Source organism: Cryptotermes secundus, unplaced genomic scaffold, assembly GCF_002891405.2.
Source record: "Cryptotermes secundus unplaced genomic scaffold, Csec_1.0 scaffold2516, whole genome shotgun sequence".
Taxonomy (NCBI): Eukaryota; Metazoa; Arthropoda; class Insecta; order Blattodea; family Kalotermitidae; genus Cryptotermes; species Cryptotermes secundus.
Genome location: NW_019721805.1, coordinates 20,407 through 32,055, shown reverse-complemented (window position 1 = coordinate 32,055; position 11,649 = coordinate 20,407).

Sequence of the window (11,649 nt, the reverse complement as noted above, 5' to 3'; positions counted from 1 at the left end):
CTTTCAGCGGTTGTCATGTTACCTCAAGCGTTCACCAGGAACGCAAACGCGCCCAAAAATATATCGAGCCATTTCCCATAAACAGAACGAACCGCGACCTGTTGTCCCTAATGAAGACGTCTGGTGCTGTCATCTATGTCAAAATGGAATGCATTTCCAATGTTTCGGGGTTTGCCACTGTTCCCATCTTCGGGGATTCGTGTCGATTCGCCGTTTCTTCATATATTATGCGAACTGGTTCGGAGAATGTCGTGGTTTTCTGCAGGTAATGACGCACCCTGCGGTCCATGTACTCTCATGTGACCGTGAGACTCCGCAGCTCTGCCTCTGGAAGCATTCCCACGCCACTTTGTTCTCTGCTGTCAAGTTCTTGTACAAAGGGGGCAAGCCTCCAGCCGTCACAGCTGTGATACCTCCTATGTTCACTTGTCTCTGGCACCAACCCACTTCCTCTTTATGACAGTTCCTCCACCTCCAGAATTACAAGATGTCACCGCCCTTCCGCAAACACATCTCGCACGGTACTTGAGAAGCTGACAGTCGCTCTAGACACCCTTCACATGTTTACAGGAACCCTATCCTGAGGTATCTGAATCCAGCCCACAAGGTCACATCACATTTCTTTTAGACGATTTTTAATATTATCCGCAGATGGACGCTTGGATCTCGAAATTTGTCTGTCCTCTCCAAGTTTCCCTTCTGAAACATGTGCATTCATCTTTCCAGTCATGCTACATGTCTTACCCACGTCATCCCCCTTGGTTGAGCGCGCAGTTTTGGCCAGTTTCCCGTCACTTCCTCCCTTACACGCCCGGGTACTGGCGCCCTGGACAGCCTCACAGACCGACTAAACTCGTGCCCTCGTGTCCTCGAAAGACGATCTTGGAAATGTTTTACCTATTTAACGACGCTTTACTTAGCTCACACTTTAGTGTCAGATGCTACGGTGATTGGTGAACGATGGTCATTTGCGTGGATGTACAGAGGAAAACTACGAAGACCCTCAGTGAAGACAGCCTGTATCCTGACACAGGTTTTGAACCCAGGTCGTCTCGAATACTGTTAAGGATCGCTACCCACCCGACCGCTGGGTTCAGTCTCGTTTTAGATTAGTTAAATGGGCAAAGGAAATAAAGAAATTCAGATGAACAGCTCTGTGCACGTCACAGGAAACTTCCTGATGAAAGCGCTGAATCAAGTGCGCAGTGCGGTGCCACGTGCCGGCACAGTTACTCCCGGATTGTGACACCGTATAGTCTTGTAGGCGGGTACCAACGTTTCGGCGAAACATGTTGCTTCCAGCTTCACTGTTGATCCTGTAGGCGGAGGCAGAATATTCTTCCAAAATGTTGGTACCCACCTACCAGACTGCACGATCACAAAATTAACACTTTCCGCTGTGGAAATATGGAAACTTGTAAATACTTCATTAAAACGATACAGAATGGTGACACTATGAAATCACATCGTTAAGCAGCTGATGCGGCAGAAGTAAACAGCTGGACACGTCTTGCTACGCAAATTAAATTATCCTTTTGTTACTGTACACAGCAGTCGATAAACATTGATTCGCTTTGCACGATGGGCCGTAACGAATTTGGTGCACGAAAATGCCCCCCCCCCCCCACTTGAGGATCTTATTTTATCAATGAAACCAATTTCTTTGCTGGATCTGAGATTCTCACAGCCGTGACTATGAAGAGAGCTGTTCCCTTCCTGCACAACTTCACTGAAGTTTCAGACGAACGTGCTCTTGGGCCAGCGGAACCTGCTACTTACTCGGCACAACTGCGACCCTACACGCAGTACACGGCGTCACATCCCACACGAATTTCTTGTTCACTGTTGTGGCGGATGCTTCGCCATGTCTTAATCCCGAAGAAATAAACGGGACAAGATTTTGTAACCCGAATGTTCCTGTTTCCGTTTCCCCGCTTCTGCTACGAGGAGATTCTCAAAGTGTGTCGGCTCAATGTTCTGTAAGCTGCAGCAGTCAGCACTTGCCATTATTTGGATAAATTGTATTCATAACTCACGAACTCGGCTGCCAGAGTTTAGGCGCATGTCAGTTACTCGCACAGCCTGAAGACGAAGGTGCCAGGGCTTCAGCGCTCCGGACGAGTGGACGTGATAAGGGATGTCCCTGTTTCAGGCTGCTGTCAGCAGAGCTTCGCCGTGAAATCCGTGACACTTCCCACTGCTTCTCTGGCCGGTTTTTGGGAGAACGGCACTAAGCGGGACCTGGTTGCCAGCTGAGTAACTATCGTGACGTGTCATACAGCTAATTAACTTAGGCCGCCACTGCTCACGTTATCATACCAAAGATTTTCGTTGCACTCACGAAGAAAAGTTCCAAAATGCACCCGATAGCTTCTCACGTGACGCCCCGAGAACCGTCGAGTTGACTGGACCCCACATGTGCACACCGCTGCAGTTTTGGTTACATTCGGACCTCACTGCGCACATCTCGAGCGTAACTCGCTAAATATTAATCGGAGGGGAAAAGGGAAGATTTGAGGTTTTCACGGCGGTGACTATGGAGAATGCCGTCTTCTGGGATGTGGCACCGTGTGCACATTGTGTGAACCGACGTTTTGAAGGAGCGTAACGCCACCACCTTCAGGGTAGAAAAATCCACGAGCGAGGAACCAGCTTGAGCAAGTGGCTGCAGACTAAGTCCTCCGAAACGTCGGTTCACACAATTTCTAGACTGTGCCACATCCCAAAAGACGGCTTTCTTCGGGGGGGAAAATGTTCGGGAAAGACTTAGCGCTGAAACGTGGAACACTTTTATGTCCGATGTGCCGTTTCTGCAAGTTTTAATACCTTTAAAGACAAACGAAGAGGATTTCCATGCTGTCATCTCATAACTCCAGAGCCGTTATACAGATATTTATCAAATTTCATTCTGGCGCCCCCCCCCCCCCAAGTGTCTTACGCTCTGTGCAAGAGCACCAAAAGGTGGCATTCACGGATTGAATAACTGAGGCTATGACGGAAAACGTGACGGAGTTGCTGGCCTCTGCATACTTTTCCTAACTTGATTGTCGCAACCTGAAACCCGGGTCAAGAGTCGGGCTTTATGAATGTGTGGATAGAGGCAAAGAGGAACTCCGTGAGCCTGTGTTTCCAGAGCGCAAGTTCCTTACGATTTGCTCTCAGTACCGTCCGGAATCTGAAAGCCAGCTGCACGTCCCACTCAAGTGACCAGCAGTTAATGATGTTTATACAAAAAAATAGTCGCTGTTCGTTGCGAGATTCATAAGAAACCCAATATAAATACAGTGTGTGGACAAACAACAGATTGTTATGTTAAAGATGCTGGTACATATAGTTACCAAGTTAACTGTATAAGCTGGGTTTTGTCTCACAGATCGTACCGGCGTGAAAAACTGTAACAGATACCGGTACACGCTTAGCGTCACTCTGTGATGCACTGTCAGCAGCATTCACGTAACAGATTGAAATAGGTCACGACCGCTTTACCCACATGACTACAGATACATCCATTGGACGGTCGTGATATGACGTTGTTAAATAAATCATCACAGAGCTGACAAAGAGAGTTGTTATACCATCCCATGGATGCAGCGTCACGTGGTTGCAAGACTCACAAAATCTTTTTGTGCAACCAAATATAAGATGATTTGTAATTAGCAGTTCTAGGGTCTTCACTCCATGAGGTCTGCATTTTTATAGCGTCAAAACGATTTGTTCTTCATTCTGGGCAATTCACACAGCAGGTGTCTCCCGTAACAGGGGCACGATGACTGTACACGGTCTTAATTAAAATAAGATGCAAGGCGAACTGTCTTGAATGCACTATTCACTGCACTGAATTCCTCAGCCACCGCACTCCAGTTTTCTTTTGTCAAATGGATGTCTACATAACTGAGTCGTAGTTTCGTTTCACCGAAAATAACGTACAGTCTGCAGCAGTCCGCGGGCCGCGAGCCGCGAGCCAGACATTGAGATGTGATGGTTTATAAAGCGGCCTAAAATAGGGCGAGACAGGAATCGAAGCCAAGACACTATCGGGGACAGAGTAGAGTCTTCATGATAAAGCTAACAGCCACTCAGCTGGTTCATCACCTTCTTCACAAGAGCCCAAGTCCACACAGCGCGACCATTCCTCTGCACAACATCTGTAGGTGTCCCAAATGATCTCATCCCTTCAACTTTTCGGCTAAAATTGTGTATGTGTTTCGTGCGTGCTGCATATAACACCAATCTCCATATTGCATAACAGGGGTGATGACGCATGCATGTGTCCTGTCTCAAGTTAGTGCAGTGTAAATATTTACCAGTTTTCATTGAACACATATATTCTGGTACGTTCTTGCATAACTTGGAGTGAGAATGCGCGGTGCTCTAGTGCAGTGGTTCTGAACCGTTGCGAGACCGCGGCCCGGTAAATACGGCCCCGGCGGTTGAGAAACCCTGCTTTAGTGGATGGGGCCCTGGCTCCAGTATCTTGCATATCTCAATGCTGTAAACACTAATTTTTGCCTAAAAGCTTATAAAATATTCTGCCGTTTGTCACAATCGAGTAAAGGAAAGTTACGTTCCAGAACAACAACAGTTGGGTGCGACACAGGTCTGATGTCCAGACCAGAGACTTTCGAGAAAGTCTACAGCATAAGGCAACAAGTTAGGAAGAAGTACGCGTCTATCGCTACGGTATTGACTGTAGTTTTAAAAATAAATATAATTTGTTTGGGTATCTCGAAAAGTGAAGGCCCTGCGGAAGGGGTGACTCACTTTAAATAAACTGAATAATTAAGAATATGATGAACTTTTCGGTTATAACAGTCAGACATTAATTAAATTCACAGGAAATTATTCACTGTTAGTTTATACTCGTTCAAACTGGCGAGAAATTCAACTACTGGACGCATAAATACTCAACAATAAGGCTGTCCTCTCCACTGTTATAGTACACAAAGCAAGATAAAATTGAATGTATGTTTCTGCATTGTTTACTATATGTTTCAAAGGGGCATTGTAACACGGAAAGAGAACGCAAATGTGATTTTAATGCAGTCACGACTCCTTTCTTTCTTGTACGCGTATCTGCCATCTTTTGCTGAAACAACTGACGTGTTTGTTTTCGTGCAGAATGGCCTATTCTGATAGCGAATGGCACAGTGGGCTATGTTTTAATTAAATACAGAATACATTAGACATATAAATTCAGATGAAAGGAAGCTTCATTTAATTATTATCGAGAATGAGGGACTCGGAAATCGATTGTTATATTGGACAGAGCATTACTGATTGTTCTGCAATTTACGCATAAGACTAACACGTTTCCTTCCACAAACATTTAGCGAGACGCGCCTCATATAGACTGTTCATTATTTATGTCTGATTTTAATCAAAGTTCATTAAACTTTACCGACTCTCGAACCTGTTCATCCGGACGGACGCAGCGAACCTGTGCGCTATGCAAGACAGCGAATGCGGTAAAAATGGCGAAGGATTGAAGCAACTGAAATCCTATCTTCAGCTCCATTTACCGAAGTCTGCTGCTGTGTCCACCTGTACTGACGGCACATCCTCAGGACCCGTATCTATGTCCTGAAGGACACGGATTTCTGGTACCTCCTCCATTCTTGTGAGTTCGGACCCACGCGGAAGCGTAGGTGAGGCTGTTGCTATACTGACTCGCTTACTGCTGTTCGTTGTGTAGGTCCCCACAAGTGTGGAAAGCTGAGAACATGAGCTCTCTCGTATCTTATGCCGTGGAGTCCACACTACAGACCACGGAAGTAATAAAACTGCCCCTGTGCTTAGTTAAACACGACGCCATGAAGATGTATGGAGGAGTGAGGTAAAAACCGGAAGTGAATGGTCGACTTCACTCCCGGAGAAAGAGCCCTTCCGTTGCCACTCATGCAGGAGGCTGGGTGGGCCCCCAGAGCCTGTCTGGACGCAGAGAAGGACATAATTTTTTGTCCGTGTCTGGAATCTATCACCAGTTCCTCTTTCGTCTAGTTCGGAACCTAGTTAGTCGCTATACCGACTGAGCTATTGCAACTCCTGTGTTATGCTGTGTCACTTGTTCATGTATGTAGTTATGTGAAGCAGGTTTTAACTTGGATGTCATATCCATATTTCAAAGATAAATATGTTTGGTATAATCCAGTGACTGTACTCGCCTCAATTGAAACGTGGACGCTTGAATAGCGTCTTGACTGACGAATGCAAATTCTGCTCCTATTCAAGTGTGGAGCGCATCCATCACTCCAACAAGGCGCTACACGGCGATGACGAGCAGTAATGATACCGCAGGCAGGATAATTGAGCCACAGGACCTTCTACACATCCTGCATGCTCTGGGCGGCGCGTCGTACACTCCAGCTCATTTGAATGTCCTTAAACAAACCGAACACTTATGCGCTCCTCGACGCACGTGTTTAGTGATTTGCTAAGGATGCGTAGTGCTCACCGCAGTTTCTAACTGCGCATGTTCGAAGGGCAACACTAGGTTCGAATCTAGTTTGGGACACTTGCTCGTGATTTTACTCCTCTAGGCAAGTTCAGAGATAGTACCACGGCCGCTTCCTTCCAGATCCATTCCAATTCATCATGTACGAGTCAGCCTTCCTTATACACGTAGTCTCGATACTGAAAAAGGGTTCTTTAAGCAATCCACAAAATGGGCGACGTACGCGCTGCATACATCAGCTCGTGCTGCCAGTGCACGGCCATAAAGGCCTGGCAAGAGTGAAGCAAGAAATGCATACCAAATACTGCATATGTAAGTAGACCTTCAGTTCCATCTGCAGATGTGATCACAGGTGAACATGAGGCGCCCCGTTTCCGCACACCGAGAGCCAATAAAACTGAGCCCGCGTCACACACAACTGCACAGGTTCACATATTTTCAGCCGTTGCCCCGTAAAGGACATGTGTCAGAGGTGAAGCAATATGGCGGATGACGTATATAGTTTTTTGCATTACAACGCCGTGCACTTCTTAGAGAGCTCGATGTTTCGTAAGAACATGTCGCCCCCGTGTTCAGGTCGAAGAGTAAGCCAGGCAAGAAACGAGTAGAAAAGCTTGCAGATGGAGACTATGTGTTCCTCCGAAACGTCAGGCTGTCTCTGAAATACACGGCGTTAGGTGCATGTGGTGGGTGTTGCGACGTCGATCTCAGGCGTGGGAGGTCCGCTTTGTCTCCGGCCGGAGGATCCTAGAATCGGTTGTCTGGATTTCTCTCGTTCCAAGAAGCACTCGTAAATCGATTTCTGCTGTGGACCAGTTGCCTTGTGTCCGCTCGAACAGCGCGGTTCCTTCATTTCATTGGTGTTACGAATTGGTTTCAGCGTTACAGAAGCAGAACAAGACCCCATCACATTATCATCAAAGCAGTGACGCGGCAGGGCGCGCCGGTCGCCCCGACACATTTCAGGGTGCATCGCAGCGTCATGTGAACTGATTGTGGAACAGATGATTTCCCTGGACAAGGGGGTAGCTTCCCCACTTAAACAGTTAGAATGCTCATGTATATACTTCCCACAAAAGACAGTGTATGGGAAATAAGGTAAGGTAGAGCTACCCCTGTAACAGACCGTGGAGGTCCATAGAATTGTGTCGACCCCAAGACCATAGTGCGGCTGGAAGGAAAGATTAGTCAATTGAAAAATCCAATGACCCCATCGGGAATCGAACACACTACCTTCCGACGTATAGCATAGTTATTGAACCAACTACAACAGTCAACTGAATTTCTAATTTCTCTTACGCAAGCTACAAGTTCCTTCCGTCTTACCACTCTTAGGTTAATCAGCAACTTCGTGTTCCTATATCTTGCACTCACTCAGGCACTGGTTTCGCACTCGGGCAGCCCGTCAGTGAGGGTACACAGACGTGACTCCTTCGCTCAGTTTTGTGTTGTCAGGCGACCATAACAGGGTTGTAGTGCAAACGAGAAGGCGCCGCGGCGCTAGCAGATTCCCGTAAGAAATGGGCAGTGTTATTGTTTCCGTGCAGTTTACTTTGTGAGATGCGGGTCCTGAGATGTTAGTTACGTGTAAAAACGTTTAAATGTTTATTCTCTCTACTGAGAGACGCCAAACAGAAGCATACATTCGTGTTAAGTGGGCAGCGGCCCACGGTAAACTCCGCCTCCAACGCCACCTGCTTCACTGTTCCCGGCGCTATTGCGGCCTCATTACTGTAATGACGCGGAACGCCTTGTTATTTGCTACCACTCATCTCATTCTTAGGACGCCAACGTACAAGTCACTATGATTAATGATGTACTCTGTCAAACAGGCGATTCAGCCAGCAGCATATGATTTGATAATGGAGACAAGTTTATACGTATTTAGGATTTGATCCAATTACACGCCTGCGCGGGCCGCTCGCTACAAGGCCAGTGGCATTGGGCCTGCATAGCACGGAGAGGAAACGGGACCCGTCTTCGGACAGAGGGCGCTCGGGAGGAGTTGCAAGATACATTTAATTGTGTGGCGCAACAATATCGTGCAAATCGACCGGTCTGTAACCCTTATCGAGTTTATAGTCACCATGACGATGACTTGGAAAGGATATGGAAGGATGTGTTTGTGGCTCAACCAAGGTACTGTCTCGCAGTTTGCCTGGAGAGACTGAGGAAAATAACGAAAAGCCTTTGCCAGGTTAGCCGGTGTCACGGACGAGATTCGAACCGAACACCTCCCGAATAGAAGTCTTGAGAACAATGCAGTTAAACCAAACCGTGGAACTGTTTTGATGTACGACTTGGCACTTGGTGCGGTGGGTATGCAGTTATTTTCTGGAAGTTGGTCATTTAACGAGAAAACCCGCCCCAGAGAAATTCCACATGAGCTGACCTGGTATCGAGCCCGGGCCACCGTAATGTGAAACCAGTGACTAACCGCCTGAGCTAGATAGATACAGGATGTCATCAAGCACAAAGGAAACAAGTCTGGGGCTGCAGCCTAACGGACCGGGCTCACGCTTAATCCAGATGTCGGATAATCCGGATCGAAATATGGAGCTGCTGTTTACAGCTGAGTACACATGCCGTTCGGGAAGGCAGACAAAACTCGAGACAGTTTCTTCAGACCTGCATGATTACGTTCAAAAACAAGTACAATTTCTGGGTCTTCTATCGATGAATAAATGTATTGTCTTTCTATCATTTTTAAATGAAGGCTGTACAGTGATATTTTTTATTTATATTCATCAGCACTGCTTATATAGTTTTTTCCCCCTTGGCACTACAGCCCCAGTGGGCCTAGGCCTACCTCCATGAACTTCTCCGTTCACTTCGGTTTTTCTAGACCTTACACATTCGGTAGGACTCCTTGGGCGGGTGATAAGCTCGTCGCAAGGCCTCTACCTGTACACAAACACAGAAAAACGCACACACACAAACTAAACATCCATGCCCTGAGTGGGATTCGAACCCACGATCCCGGTTTCCAAGCGAGCGAAGAAAGTACATGCCTTAGACCGCTCGTCTACCGTGACCGGCGCTTATATGATTAAAGTTTCTATTTGAAGAAAGTTGTCCTCTGGGTTTAGGCACCGTGTATTCTTCGTTTTGGCCGACGTTTCGGAGGAACGTAGCGCCTCCATCTTCAGAGCAGTTGAATAGCTGCGGAGANTTTTTTTTTTTGCATTTTAGAGCTAATTTTTGCTTCATTAATCCGGATGATCTCTGCCCCAAATTAACCCGGATTAGCAAGGGGTTACTGTACTGGTAACATTTTCAGATTGTATTTTTTGGAAACGAACAGATGTTGTGTTTGTCACGAACTTTCGCGGATCTTACGGAATTCATGACGAGGCTTCTTTCTGGCCTCCGTTCATACTTGTAATACTGTGTAGTATAGACGCGATTAAAAGAAAACGAACGGGCCGAGTGGTACAAGTTGTAGACATTCTGCTGCTGTTGTGGAACGGCCAGTTATTCTCCCAGCTGCGCTTGTCCACATGTAGCGATCTGTCTCCTATAGATTTAGCAAGGTTTGTGGCCTATTAACGTCCGTTTCCACCGGATGTTCGTCCTTGATTGAGCCACTGCCGTGAGTGCAAATAATGACGCTCCTGCATCGGTATTCTACTCAATTTTCGTGTTAAATCGCCCCTCCTGGTTCCAGGTCATCTCAGCGCGTCAGTTTGAAGCGTCCTCCGTGACGAAGCAAAAGGAGGAAATGAAGTCCGTTTCTCTGGGTTCAAAGTCAACTCATCCGAATATAGCTAATGTCTTGCGGGAGGTGAAAACCAACGGAGCCGACCTTCTGCGTGTAAATGCTTCCGCAAGCCGCTGCGTGTTCTGAAACATTAAAAAGAAAACAGAAGAGGATCCGTTAATGAACTGGGAGGAATTTTACGGTATCAGTTCCGATCCAGAAAGTTTAAAGTCTAGCGACGTGGGCCCTTGATTAGACCTGGAGACAGTGAAACAGTCTCAGCTTTTGCGAAAATTGATTCACGCCTCTTGTCCCTTTGCTCACAAACAAAATGCCTGTAGCGTTACATCTGAACGTACGACCCCTGAGCCTATGCTTCTGCAGCTGTAATACCACGACCCGGCAACCTAGCTTAGCGCTCAGTGTTCCATAGCGTTGCCCGAACTCCTTCGGAGTGCTGGCTGCGCGGGCTTCATTAAGTGTTCGCCACAGCTGGGTGCTCCAAAAACAGGGGCCCTTCGCTAACGATCCTACAACAAAATGAAGATTTTCTCGATAACGGTTCTAACGATTTTTAATTAATTTCGGAACGACTCCCTTAAGAGAAGTGCGTAGGAAAGCAACGGTAGGCGCACTACGAAGGGCCACTACCTCTCCTAGCTTGCTAGGTCAGCCAGCCTATCTGGGACCGAACATCACTCTTTTAGTACTCACAGACACTTGCGGGTTTCTTGATGTGGGGCGCCCTGTCTGTCGTCAGGACAGATCTGTCGTTTACAATTGCTGCTGGTCCTCGTGAGCGCAGTCATTCTCGGGTCTGAAAACCACGGGACTCAATTATCATATTTTTACTGGGTCAGATTCGAGACCCCCCCCCAACCTGGGGGCCAGGTCCCCATATCCCCCAGAAACAGAGTGGCCCAGTTATACCCTCAGGAACTGGGTTCCTTTTCGTCGCCTCATACGACTCTCAGGGCTACGGTGGAGGTATTCGTACCCGCCTCCACGCATGGGGATGGTTTGCTTGCTTCCGTTTCCAGTGTAAGGCCAGTCGCATATTATAAACGGCTTCACTGGTTGGAAGGATTTCTTTGTTGTCCCCTATACATAGCCAGCAATGGTCCACAGAGCAACAATCGCATGTCTTTGCGCCGAATTATTTAAAATGGGTCACGACCGCTGTCACATCTTTCTCTCTTCATCGTGCAAGATAATAACAATAATAATAATAATATGACTCATAGAGTGGGCAGCGTTCCGTTTCCTTCTTGTGGCTCGAGCACTGCAGTGAGGAACTGCGCCTCTTTCCACGTTGGGTACACTTCAACAGCAAGTTGCTTGTTCTTATGGTTCCGAATTCATAATCACCAGCTTTGGTGACGTCTGCATCCTTAACATCGATTTCCAAGCTGCACTTAAGTCCTCAAGTGGTTTACTCTTCACCACGCATTTTCCGCTGTCTTGGGATTAAACAGTTGAGAGAGGGCGTGCACACGGC